This window comes from Pteropus alecto, unplaced genomic scaffold (assembly GCF_000325575.1).
Source record: "Pteropus alecto unplaced genomic scaffold, ASM32557v1 scaffold44, whole genome shotgun sequence".
Taxonomy (NCBI): Eukaryota; Metazoa; Chordata; class Mammalia; order Chiroptera; family Pteropodidae; genus Pteropus; species Pteropus alecto.
In genome coordinates this window covers 4,170,657-4,184,876 of record NW_006436812.1, presented here as the reverse complement: position 1 = coordinate 4,184,876, position 14,220 = coordinate 4,170,657, and the positions used below count along the sequence as shown (strand labels likewise).

Sequence of the window (14,220 nt, the reverse complement as noted above, 5' to 3'; positions counted from 1 at the left end):
TTCTCCCAAGAAGACATACAAATGGCCAATAAACATATGAAAAGATGCTCAACATCACTACCTCTTAGGCATATGCGAATGAAAACCACAATAAGATACCATCTCACACCTGTTAGAATAGCTGTTATCAACAGGACAAGTAATAACAAATGTTAGAAAGGATGCGGATGAAAAGGAACCCTCATACACTGCTGGTGGGACAGCAAATTGGTACAGCCACTGTGGAAAACTGTGGAGGTTCCTCAAAAACTAAGAATTGATGATCTACCATATGATCCAGCAATCTCTCTGCTGGGTATTTAAACCAAAGACTTGAAAATATATATCCAAAAAGGTATTTACACACAAATGTTCATAGCAGCATTATTCTTGGTGGCCAGGACTTGGAAGTAACTGAAGTGTCCTACAATAGGTGATTGGATAAGAAGATGCGGTTCTCATATACAATTGAATATTACTCAGCCATAAGAAAAGATGAAATACTGCCATGGACATGGATGGACCTTGAGATAATCATGCTAAGCAAAATAAGCCAGACAGAAAAAGTTGAAAACTACCTGATATCACTTATGTGTGGGATATAAACCTAAAAGCAACAAATGAACAGGACAAACAAGCAGAGACTCATGGGCATGGACAATAGACTAGTGGTTACCAGAGGGGAGGGGGAGGGGGAAGAGGGGTGGTAGATGGGATTAAGGGGGTCAAATATGTGATGAGAGAAAGAAATTAACTATGAGAGGTGAACACAGTGTAAACATAATATACCTTACTGTCTAAGTGTATAGTTGAAACTTACTGGATTTCATTAACCAATGTTATTAAATTAATTAATTAAAAATAAAAACTAATAACTTAAAAACTGCCACACACAAACCCAAATGGTCCACAAAAGATGCTCCTTTCTTTCTGAAGGTTTTGGGATGCATTGTAATCATTAAATAGTCTTTTACTATTAAACTTAAATGGCCAATTGGACAAACAATTTTGCATTTGTTCTTCTACCATCGATTACGACTGGGGTGGCCGTCTAGTCTGTCGATGAGCCCTTCAAAAGTATTCATTTCTGTTACAATTTTTGGTTGCTAGTATTTCTTTTTTTATTATTTCTTAAAGTTTTCATCTCTCTGCTTGTATTACCCATCTGATCTTGCATGCCGTACATTTTTTCCTTAGAGCCCTTAACATACCAATCATAGTTGCTTTAAATTCCCAATTTAATAATTATAACTGACATCTCTGAGTCTGGATCTGATGCTTCTTTCTCTTCAAAGTCTTAATTTTTTCTTTTAGTATGCTTTGGAATTTCCTGAACACTAGACATGATGCACTGGGTAAATGGAACTGGGGAGAGTAGGCCTTCAGTGTGAGGTTTTATGTTTATCTGACTAGAAATTAGGCCATGTTTACTGTTTGCTGTAGCTGTAGGTATTAGAGCTAAAATTTCCTCTGGTGTCCTTGTTTTTGTCTTCTCTGTTGTCTTTGGGGTTTCCTAGAAATAAATTAGGTCTGAGAAGTGCAGTTTTTTCCATTGTATTCACCTGTCATTATACAGGGGCCCTACTGATGTGATAGTAAAGAAGAGAAGTGTTCTATAGTTCTGTGGTTAAGTCTTTAGTAAACCTGTGACCTTAACAATTGCTTTTCTGTTTGGATTTTTTCCCCTTATGTGAAACAGGAAGGCAGAGGGGGCTAGAGTTGGACATTTCTTTTTCTCTAAGTCAGTTAGGTTCTGGTAAAACCAGAATAAGTTAGGTTCTGGTAAGTGTTTCCCTTGAGGACAAGCCTTGTTAAGAATAGAATACTCTGGTTATCTCAAAATGTGTCTGCTTTTCCCCTTCCTCTCCCAGAAGCACAAGGTCTTTTTTTTCTAACCTTCACTGTGAGAACCTGGTAGGGCTCCTGGAGGTAAAGCTCATGAAAGTGTGTGGGTACCCCTAAGAATGGGCCTTCCTGAAGATTTATTAACTCTCAAATTTGTTCACATTGAGCGTCCATCAATTCATCTTTCATTTTTCCTACCCCACCTTCTTCTCCAGGGTCTGCTCCAGTAAGCTGTGATTCTCTGTGTCTGCTTGTCTGTCTCTCCAGTTACTTGGGCAGTGTTTTGTCCTGTGGCCTCAATTTTCTGATCTAAAAAGAGTTGTTTTTCAGTTCTTTCAGCTTTTTTTTTATTTTTTATTTTTTATCGTAAGGATGGTAGTGACAACTTTCAAGCTCCTTACTTGCCAGACTGGAAAATGGAAGTACCTTGCCTCTATCTATCTATCCATCTACCTACCTACTTACCTATCTAATCTATCTACCCATTCAAAAATATCAATGTGTAGTTGGCATACAATATTATATTAGTTTCAGGTATACAGCATAGTGATTCAACGTTTATATACCTTATGATGTGATTGCCTTGATAAGTCTAGTAACCATAGGTCACCATGCAAAGTTAACATATTGACATATTCGTTGTGGTGTACCTCTTATTCACCTTCACCTTTTTCACCTATCTCCACATCCCCCTCCCCTCTGGCAACCTCAGTTTGTTCTCTGTGTCAGTGGGTCTATTTCTGTTTTATTTTTTTAGATTCTATGTATGTGAAATCATATGGTATTTGTCTTTCTCTGACTTTTTTCACTTAGCATAATACCCATTTTTCACACATGGCAAGATTTCATCCTTTTTTCTTGCTGAATAATATTCTATCACATATAAATGTGTGTATGTGTGTGTGTGTATATATGTGTGTATATATATACACACACACACCTATGTAGTCCATCACATATATACATACGCACACACGTATATGTGTGTGTGTATACAGCATTCTTATCCATTCATCTGTTGATGGACAACTAGGTTGCTTCTATATCTTGGCTGGTGTAAATAATGCTGCAATGAACATAGAGGTGCATATATCCTTTTCAATTAGTGTTTTAGTTTCCTTCAGGTACATACTCAGAAGTGGAATAAAAAGAATTCCAGTTGACATCTTTTTTTCTTTCAGTACTTTAAGATGTCATTCCATTGTCTCTGACTTAAACCAGAAGTTACTTGTCATCCTTATCTTAATTTATGTGCACATAATGTGCTTTTTGAAGCCAAGCTGCTTTTAAGATTTTTTTCTTTAACTCTGATTTTTAACAGCTTGATTATAATCTGCCTTGATGGTATTTTCTTGAGGTTTATTCTGCTTTGGTTTTAGTGAGCCTCTTGGATCTGCGAATGTATAGTTTTCATCATATTTGTGAGATTTTGCTTATTATTTTTTCAGATATTGCTTGTTTCCTTTTCAGCCTTTTTCTGGGACTCTAGTTCCATGCACTGCTTGGTAGTGTCTGATTTTTTTTTTTTTTTTTCTCTCTCTCTCTCTCTGTATGCTTTATTGGAATAGTTTTATTTGCTATGCCTTTGAACTCTGATCTTTTCTTTTTCAGTGTCTATCTGATATTAATCCCATACTGTGTTTTATTATTTTTTTTAATTTCAGATATTGTTTTTACCATCTCCAGAAGTTCCATTGGGTCTTTTTTATATTTTCTATTTATCTTTTCTATTTTCTATTTCTGTTTAAACCAAATTCATGTTTTCTTCTACCTTCCCGGATATATGAAGCATGTTTATAATATGTTTTATTGTCCTTGTTTGCTTGTTCCTTTATCTCTATTATTTTTAGGTCAGTTTTTATTGATTGATTTTTCTTACGGTCTTAGGTCATGTTTTCTCTTTTTTGCATGCCTGATGTAGTAGTTATCAATTCACCCTTCATTGCCTGCTTATAATACTGGAACATTTCTCCCTTGCCAGCTAACTTGATGCTAATCTTTGTCAATGAAGGATGTTGAGGAGAAGGGGTCTCTTTTCCAGGTTCTAGGTGCTTTGATTATTCCTGTTATGTGATGTGGGCCGGCATGTGGTACACATAGGGGCACTCATACCCACTGAGGCAGCTTCATAGCTGCAAAGTCAGCAGCACTCCCATAGATGCCAGCAGTAAAGTCCTTTATATATTTGGAAGAGGGCAGGCACTGCCAGGCAAATTTCACAGGAACCCCCACTGACCTTCTGGTAGCTTTTTGGTGAGTTCCTCAATACCTCCACCTTGTGGTAATAAGCCAACTTGGTGGCTTCTCAGCACTCTCTGCAGACAGCTTCCCAGATAATTTTGTTGACATCCTTGTAGATGGTTGTCAACCCCCAGTCTTGGCCTGGGAGAGCCCAGTGAACTTCACATCCAGTGGGCTGTGACCACCCATATCCCAGATCAGAATCCTTCACTTAGGTACTTCTCTTCACCCTAGTGTATTCTGTAGAGTTCTCTTTTGTTCCCATTTAGGTAATTTTCTGTAAATAGTTAATAATTCTTTATACTAAACTTCCCTTGTTTAAAATACCATGCGATTTCTGTTTCTTGGCTGGACTCTGATGGATAGATCTGGCCATTTTCTTATGGGATGCTGGACATTGTGAATGTCTGTTGTTGGCTGCTGGGTTTTGTTATACTCCTTCAAATAGTGTTGATCTTGGTCTGGCATACAGTGAAGTTCCTTGGCATCAGTTGATCCTTATAGGATTGCTTCTGAGCTTTATTAGGGTGAGTCCAGAGCTGGCTTTGGTCCACAGCCAATTTAAGCCCCATCACTAAGGGTGATGCCCTTCTGAAGATTCTACCCAGTACCCTGTGACTTAGGAGGTCTTTCCAGATGGCTTGTGGGAACACAAAATATCCTCATCCCTGTGTGAGCTCTGAGGATTATTCTCTCTGCTCTTTTCTAGGGATTCTTGCCCTGGCCTCCTCACATAATTTCTCTCACACATGTACAAACCTGTCCTCAGCTGAAGACTCAGGGGGACCCTTTACAGATCCTGGAGCTCTGTCTGTGCAACCCCATCCCCCAACACTTTGGGCTTCCTGGGCCTCCCTACCTAACGTTGTCTCCTCCTTCAGGTAGATGGCTGGGTCTGTCTTGAGATTCCCCTCCTTGCATTGCAGCTTGGAAACTGCCTCAGCTGTAGGTGGTATAGTCATAGGGCTCAATCTCTCAGTTTCCCTTCTCTTGGAAATCACTGTCCTGCACTGTTGTCCAAGGACTGAAAACCATTGCATCATCTCTTGTCCAGTTTTCTCATTGTTCAGGATCCCTTGTACTCTATCTTGAATGAGTGTATAAACAAGTGAACAAACAAATGGAACAGCTGTCAGGAGTTTGGTGAAGTTTCAGAACAGGTGGTACCTTCTGGCTAACCTGACTGACATTGTTAACACTCCCTTTTTTCTTCTTTTTTTAACCAGTCACGGCATGAGTGGGATCAGCAAGATGGCACAGGCTGTGAGGCAGTGACATGGTGGCAGCCTGGTGTTGCCCTCCCTACCCCAGCAGGCTCGTGTTTTGTCAGCTTCTGTGGCTTTGTCACTGGTAGACTGAGGTGCCTGCGAAAATCAGTGTCTCCTGACAGGAGCCGTGTGAGGAAAGGAGCCGATCGCCTGTGATCAAAGCCCTGCCCTGCCTCCATGGCCCACCATGACTCCAGCAGTCTTCAGATGAGGGAGAGCTGGACCAACAAGGCCACCTTTCCCTGGCCTCTGACCACCTCTCCTACCTGAGGCCCCGTCCATGACTACAGCTAGGTCGAGGTAGCTGGTGGTGGCCAGTGCTGCCCTGCTACACCTCTGCACTTGAGGAGGAGCACTGACCTGTTACTGGCAGCTGTGCTACCATGCAAGTTGCCGGGAGGGAAAGCCAGCCTCACAAGGTAAGTGGAGTGTTCTAAAGTTGTATAGAAGCGGAGCGAGAACCAAAGCTGCTTCCCAGAGCCCAGAGCCTGAAATTCTCAAGGAAGTTGAGGTCTCTGCAGCTGCTTTTCCTGTCTTCTCCTGAGAGTGCTTTCTTGTTCCCACAGCTGGGACTCTATGCACCTTAGGCCTCTCCCTAGGCTTCTGAGAGAAGAATGGAGGCAGGGCCCTGTGTCTGCCCATAATCGGATGCCCAGCACAGGGTGGCCTTCTGGGCACCCCCCTCAGTGGGGCAGGATAAGCACAGCATCCTTCACTGACTACGGGCCTGACAAGGCAACTGTCTTGGAGGATAGTTAGAGGGAAGGCTGAGGCACTATGGGAAGATGGTTCAGTGGGAGCCTTCCTCCTCACACACCTGAGCTCCCCACAGGGTCTCACTGCACATGTTGCCACCTCCAAAAGAATTCAGCTATAGGAATATTGTAGCTTATGATTTCCCATGGTGGTGCAGGGAGAAGCACTCAAGGAAGCTTGGGGACTCTAGTGTCCTCCCCACTGGCAGGGCTACATCACCTCTGTGTCCAGCACTCTGAGGTGCAGAGATGCTCAGAGCATGGAAGGTGAGCAGAGGGTGAGGAACTCATGGACATGGTGACAAAGGGATGTGGGGCAGACAGTGGGACCATCCTTCCCCAGCTGGCCCATCTAGGAAGGAGTGGGTGGCGTTGGAAAAGGCACTTGAGACTCAAGTGTGAAGCTTCGTAGTGAGAGCTGAGGTGGGGCAACACCATCACACAAGTTTTGGCCTCTGGGGCCATTTGCCCCCGTAATCTCCATGGAGACCCCAATTCCTCTCCAAGGTCTCCTGTCCAGCAGTCTTCAACCTTTCTCCTGGGACCTCTATGACAGAGCAGAGTGGTTCTGAACTCTGCTTTCTGGCCAGGCTTTACTTGAGTGATGCTCTGAGGGCTCCTTAGCCCACAAGGTACCTCTCTCCCCTGCTGTTAGGAGCTGTAGCTTTGGTGCTCCCTTATCACCCTCAGTTACAAGCCTTTGTTCCACCAAGATTTAGGACATGGAGGCTGAGGAGCCTGGCCCAATGACAGAAGCCTGTCCCTTCACTCATTCATCAGAGAACCAAGTCAGCTCCCCTTGTAGGAGATGCTCAAACTTAAATGGGGACAACCAGCCCAGCTGAAGAGGGTCGGGTGAATCTAAACCTGTTGTTCTGTCATGAGTACCCGTCTGACGTTCATCCTTTCATTCAGCAAGTACTTGGTGAGCACTCACTAAGGGTCAGGCCCTGTTTAGGTGCTGCTACATAAGTCCTAGGTCTCATGGGACTTATGGTCAGTGGGATAAGACTGACTGTAACATTGTACGTTAGATTGGTGGTAAGAAAAAAATAAACAAGATAAAGGAGATAGAGTGGTGGGACAAAACATGCTACTTTAAGTGGGATGCTATGGTAGAGTGACATCTGGGCAGAAGCTTGAGTGAAGGCGGGGACAAACACTCTGGAGGCAGAGTGCTCCAGTAGGGGAACAATGTGAAGGCCACGAGGCAGGAGCCTGCTTGGGAAACATGGTTCAAACTGTCATTATGAAACAAACTATAGATAAACCCCACGGCTGGTTCTGGGCAGGAAGTACACTGGTTAACTTGCAGTTCTCGTCAGAAATCAGCATTGCCCATCTGGCCAAGGGGGCAGACAGTATGCAGCCCTGGCACTGGCAGTCCGCAGGCCTCAACACTCTTTATCCAAGAGTGGAGGAATAGACCTGAGCTGAGGACAGATGTTTCTGTTCTCTGAGGAACCATAGGATGAACTTTTAAAATGTAGAATTGCCATGTCCTGGCACTGTGCTATCTTTACTTTAAGGACTGGGCTGTTGAGGACAAATAGCATAGGATTCGAGTGAACACACAGACTCTTGGTTGCACAGAGGGGAATGGTCTGGGTCCCTTCGGGCTTTCTCATTGGCTGTATATCTCTGCACAGAACATTTGTAGCTCAGAGATGTCCACGTGACCTATGCTAGTTGGACCAGCTTGCCTAGTTATAAACCCATGTCCTTTCCAACTCTGTTTCAGTGACTCATGCCAGGTAACAAAAACAGACTTCTGGCCATGGAGTAGCTTGTAGTAGACAACACCTGCTGAGGACTCAAAGAACTGGCCATAATTCAGAAGGCATCAGCTTGGAGGTCCGTCACTCCAGCAGCCATGACTTAGAAGGGAGCTTGAGGAGGTGAGCCCTTCTTCCTGTACTGGCTTTTCTCTTAGGGGTTGGGCACAGGTGGCTGCTAAGAGGCAGAGTAGCCAGAGGAGTGGTACACAGTTTCACAGAGCTGGGGAGACTGAGCTGGGGGTTTGGGCTTACTGAAGCATCAGGACTTGAGGGCCAAGATTCCTGAGAGGAAGGAGGCCAGAGAAATGAGTTGACACTCAGCAATAGTTTCCTCTTGAGACATTTGCTGATGAAGCTGCTCAGGCAAGAGAAGCAAAGTGGCCGAAAAGCAGAGCAGGGTTTTTTGCAGTTTCATGATGCTAGGGAAGAGTTCAGAGCCTGTCAAGGAGGAATGGCCCTAAGAAATACCCCAGGATCTTGGCTGGCACCCTTGGGGGGCACTATGGGAGAGGGGGCAAGCCACAGATAGATTGGATTTTACAGGGACTGCAGATGAGCTCAGCTTCAGCTGAGGCCCCAGCTGGCCTGTGTGGCTGCCCCTCTGCTGCTCACCCTGGAGGCCGACACCATCCTGACTCTCTGCCATTCTGTCATACACAGTGCTTGATACTCAGGTTACAAGGCATACTGAGAAACAGGACTAGGGGAAAAGGTGATAGAACCACCAGTGATTAAGATATCAGAGTTATCAGACATGGACTTCAAAATAACTGGTTAATTTATTAAAGAAAATAGATAGAATGGAGAGTTCACAGAGAATTGGAATAAAAAGTTAAATGAAAATTCTAAAACAGAAAAGTTTGACAACTGAAATTTTAAATTCAGTAGGTGGATTTAACAGCAGTTAGAGACAGCTGAAGAGAGGATTAGTGAACTGGAAGATAGATCAATAGCAAACATTCTTGCAAACACCAGTGCAACCAGCTTGCATTATCTGGTGAGCTTTCTTGCCCTTGACCCTCAGGGCCCTGCTTGCCCCTTCTGTAGATCATCAGCCTTGGATGAGGGAGGGGATGATGGTGAGAATGCTTTTTGTTCTTGGGAAGAGACTGAAAGGACTTGGGAATTTGGAGAATGTTTTCCACTGCATCCTTGTTGGAAACATTGCTAGCACATTGGGAGTCTAGTCAGTCGAGTTCTGTGACTGATGAAATCTTAAGGGCCTTAGGTTCATCATCAGGGACACGAGTGTGTTTGTACTCATGGGCTCAAGCTAAAGGTGTGCTAACTTCTCCAACACACAACTTAGAAAATACCTTTTCATTTGCTTCTCTCCCGAATGCAGAGTACAGAAAAGGAACATTTGAGGGCAAGGGGTTGGGGAACCAGTGGAGGCTTGTTGGATTTGCAAAGGGGATGCATACGTTGTTGTTCAGGCTTCACGTTCTGTGGAATTCAAGTGCTGCCTGTTCTACTGACACAACGGGCATGGGCATGGCTGGAGGTGAGGAACCAGGGGCTGGCACTGCTGCTGAGTGCGACTGTGAAGCTGTTTGGATTGTAGCAATTCAGATGTCTGTTCTGAGAAATTTTCCATCCTGGGTTAATGATTTCTTTATGATGAGCAGAAATAAATTCATGAGGGATGGTAAGCTGTGGCTGGGTCCTGGGCCAAGGCCAGTGTGCTGAATTGAGAGATAACTGCTTATCCTCAGAGACTGACATGGATTAAAAAAGCAATATCACAGCAGACACCAGCCCTTTATCTGTAATAAAGAATAGAATCCCCTTTGTTCTCTAAAACATTATCTGTGGAGTTAGCAGACATGTATCCTGACTTTTGGGAGGACGAGGAATCCCAAGTAGAGCCTGGCTGAAGGGAGGCATGCCCATGAGGCCACAACAGCGATAGGCTCCTGAGAGCTTCTGGTCAGCTCCAGCCAAGTGCCCAGAGGCCACCTGGATGCCCCGCAGTCCCTGTGCTTTAGGACAGGAGGCTCTGCTGTGTTTTCTCAGGAGAGTTTGTGAAGAAGGGAAGTTCATGCAGCCAGGAAAGCCACCCAGGAAGATGGAGAACAGGAGATGAGCATGTAGTGCTGTCATGTTCAGCTTTTGTCTGGAGGGCCTCCTGTGTTCCAGGCACTGTTTTAGGCATGGGGCAGTTTCATGGACAAGATGGGCGAGGTCTCTGTTCCCGTGGGGCTTGTGTTCCAGTCCAGAGGTGAGCCTTAAACAAGTATAAACAAGTAAGAGCAAATACATTAAAACAAAGAAAGTGATAAGGGTCATGAAAATGACACTTGTGAATGGGAGGAGAATGACCTTCCTGAGGTGACATTTGAGTGGAAATGGGAATGACAAGGTGGCACAGGCCCTCCAGACAGGGCAGAGGCCCCAAGCTAGAATCGCACAGGTCTCGGTAGGCACCAGCTTTCATCTCAAGGACAATGAGAAACTGATGGCAGATTTTAAGCAGGGGAATCATGTGATCTGATTACATGGTCACAAGATGTGCTGGGTGACCATTGGCAGGCTTTGTGTGTGTTCAGGGGCAGACCAGTGTGGCGGCTGCAGAACCAGGGGAGAGTGCAGACTCCAGATGCATTTGGGGCAGGGTTAAGGGAAGGGGGACCCAGATGAGTATTGAGTATCTGAGCATCTGGATGGAGGCAGAGCCATAATGGGGGTGTAACTAGGGACTCAGTCTGAAGTCTGCTTCTGCCGCAGCAAGTTTAAAAAGCCCATTGGAGCCAAATGGAAGTGTCCCAGCTGCAATTAGAATCAGGGACAAAGCCTCACCTCGGAGGAAAGTCTATTTCCTGAGCAGGTGGAAGACCGCAGACCTGCAGGACTTGAGAGCTGATCATTGTCTATCAACCCACAATTTCTGACAACTCGAATCCTTCTTTTTTACCTTCCACATCAAATTTGCCACCAATTCCTGTCTTAAGGCCACAGCTCTCTCCCTACCTTGTCATCCCTTCTGCTCCTCGTGGATACCAGTGGCTCTAACATGCAAACTTGGGCAGTTAAAGTATTTTGAGTTTTCATTTTTAATATTTTTTGTTACTTCATTTTTGGATGATGCATTGTATATTCAGTTATGTGGCTTGCAAATTTTTTCATTTATGGAATGTCAAAATTTTGAAACTAGTATAATGAACCTTCATGTACCCATGACCCAGCTTCAGGGCCAACATTTTAAAGCAAATCCCAGACATCATATCATTTCATCCTTAAATATTTTGGTATGACACTGAAATCTAAGGTTCATTCAAAGCATAACCATAATATCATTATCAAACCTAAAACTCTAATAATTTAATTAGATACCAGAATAGTGTTCTAATTTCCCTGTCCTCATAAATGATTTGTTTGTTAAGCAAAGGTTTGCTTAAATGATTAAAGAATTTATCGTTTCATAGAATCCTAATGAGAATCGCATATTGCATTTAGCAATATATCTCATTTCTTTTTAATCTGTAAGTTTCTCCTCTGTCTTTTCTTTTTTTTTCCTTTTTGAAATTTATTGGTGAGACCATCCTTTGTCCTGTAGCTTCCCATAGTCTGGATTATACTGTGTCCCCATAATGCTGGTGACTGTGAGATTTAGATCTAGAGGTTTGATCAGATTCAAGATGATCTTGGCAAGCTTCTTCATAAGTGCTGTTGTGTTCTTTGACCTGGAGGCTGGTTGTTTTTTGTGAGTTAGTAGCCATTGATGACCAGTGCTTATGTTAAGGGTTGCAAATTGCAGTCTCAAATTCTAGCAGTCTTTCCTCATTGCTTGAGTGGAATACATAGTGAAATTTCCTCTCAGCAATACCATTTACACAGGAAAGACAGGATAGGTTCTTAATTCTTTAATTTTGCCAATTTGCGAAATAACAAATTGACTCCCTTGCAGCTCCCAAAGGTGACTGATGAATTTTTAATATTAGTATGAACTCATACATTTAAATACAATTGAGATGTTATTCTACTGCAATTATTCATTTCATTAGCAGTTTGTAGACTTGAAAATTTCTTTGTGACAGCATATTCAGTATGTTATAAATAATGAAGGCCAGAAAAGAAGATATATTAGTAACTCAGACAGACCCCTTTTGTTAGATTCAGAGGCTCTCAGACATTCTCAATTCAGACCATTCCTACTTAAGGCTCAATAATTATTTTGAGGGACTCCTAGGCCAAAAGGAACACCTAACAGTTATATTTGTAAGTCCAAACAACTTAGTATTTATGTCCTAGCAACTTATGACATTTTGAAAATGTCTATACATATAAATTTAAGTGTCTGCACACACACACATACACACACACACACTTACACTAAAAAAAATTTTTTTTCAATTCATTTTTAACTATACTCTCTCACAAATGGAATGTGTGTACCTGTCTGGTATTTCTTAAATCTTGGAATCAGATTGGATGCTTCCACCCTTTTTGCCTGTTTCACATTGATTTCACACAGTAATTGCTTTTTCAGTAATTGCTAGAAACCTAGCTTTGCAGGTACATGAAATCACGGATAGGGATGTAGCAAGATATAATACTGAAACTGTGAAGTATCTACGTCCTCCCCACTGGGCCACATAGTATGCAGCTAGTCACCCCAGTCTCCCACAGCTAGTTCTCATGGCACTCACTGTTGGATAATGCAGGACCATCTTCTCACCTCAAGATCCTTAAATCACATCTGCAAAGTCCTTTTTTTTTTTTTCCATATGAGTTAATATTCATGGGTTCCAAGAATTAGGACATGGATATCTTTTGGGGGTGGTGGGGAGCATGATTTACCCCACCATCCCATCGAAGGAGGCTCTGCACCATGTGGTAAGGGATGGGTCCCTCCCTGGGATAGAGGGTTTGCAGTGTGAAGGCGGGTGCAGGAATGTGGGGGCCTGGAGGTCTGGGAGCAAAGGTGGCTTGAGGGCAGCAATCGGGGACCAAGATCAAAGTCACAGAAGTGCAACAAATCAGGCCAGCTGATCATGAAGCAGGAGGATACGGAAGGGATTAAAAACAGTTCATTAGGTAAACCAACTTCACAGGACCACAACCTCCTAAAGTGATGAAAACAAGCTGATGGATGGCTCTGGCTGTCAGCACTAATACTAACCAGCTCGTGTCCCTTGATATGGTATCTGTAAGATGGAATCAGGTGACCTGATCCTCAAGCTGCCAGGAACCCAATCTCAGCCTTTTGAAAAGGTTTAAATGCTGTCTTTAGCCGTTTTCAATCCCTGAGGCTGGGACAGCTTCAAATATGTCAACATTCAGACCCCCAACCACCAAGCAAGACTATCAGCCTAGATTTCTTCTATGGGTTTCTTTCCTGGACACGCTTGCCAGACCTTTCCAGGGGAATATGTGAGCAAATCTAGGAGGCTCCTGGTCCAGCTTCTGGCCAGACACGTGACACTTACCACAGGTGGCATAGCTGTAGTTCACACCATGGGTGCCCCACCCCTCTAGTTCTCAGCACATGAGACACTGATGTCTGTCTGCCAGCACCCCTGTCCTCCCCTCAACCAGATACTGACCTTTCTGCTCTAGAAAGCTCCCAGCCACATTCCTTGCCTTCTTTCCTTGACCCATAAGAAGAAAGGTCCCAACTGCAACCCTATTACTACAGAGTGCCAAGCTCAGTCGCCATGTTGCCCGCCCTCAGAGTTGGACCTGCATGAGAGGCAGCACAACCTGGAGAAGAGCTGGGCCCAGACCAGGTTCATCCACAGCGAAGTCAACCTCTTTGAGCCACAGTATCTTCATCTATAAAAAGGGGACAAAACCATCACTGCTTTCCTCTTAGGTGTGTCTTAAGGATCAATAGATATAACATTATTCCACAGAAGAATCATTTAACATCTTAAAAATCCATCTATCCCAAAGAACAGTAACCCTCTGATATTTCTGTCACTCTCTTCCATTTGTATTAGTCAGCTGTTGCTGGGTAACAAGCAGTCCCAAAACTCAGTGCGTACAACAGTATGTATTTTTTCTCTTGCTCACAGGCCTGCATGTTAGCTGGGAGAGCTCTGCTCCCTGGGACTCTACTGGGGCCAAGCTAGAGGGGCTAGCTACTCAGGGCATGCTCTTCTAACGTGGTGGAAGGTAAAAAGTTCCATAGAGGTAAACAGAAGTACACGATGCCTCCAGAGATCTAGGCTTGGAATTTGCACATTGCCATTTCTTACATTCTCTTGTCCTAGCAAACAGCAAGGGCCAAGCCCATCACCAATAGTAGTGAGCCAGGGGGTGCACTCCTCCTGTGCTGGGTCCCACACTACAGACACAGAAGGGGTACCAGGCAAAAGAAGAAAGCCCGACACTTCTTGCATTTTTCAAAGT

The 14,220-nt window shown here is 43.8% G+C and overlaps 1 protein-coding gene across 18 annotated transcripts in view; it reads left to right on the top strand.

Annotated features, from left to right (window-relative positions):
- DNASE1 (deoxyribonuclease 1) overlaps window positions 1–14,220 on the top strand; it is a 60,589-nt gene that overhangs the window by 29,933 nt on the left and 16,436 nt on the right. For 16 of the 18 annotated variants that reach the window (XR_003046914.1, XR_003046915.1, XR_003046912.1 and 13 more), the window contains exons 2-3: window positions 5,292–5,752; window positions 7,830–7,986. The gene's annotated coding sequence lies outside the window, so the exon portion shown is untranslated. The remainder of the gene's footprint in view (window positions 1–5,291; window positions 5,753–7,829; window positions 7,987–14,220) is intronic. The other 2 variants (XM_015591053.1, XM_015591052.1) reach the window with 1 other exon arrangement.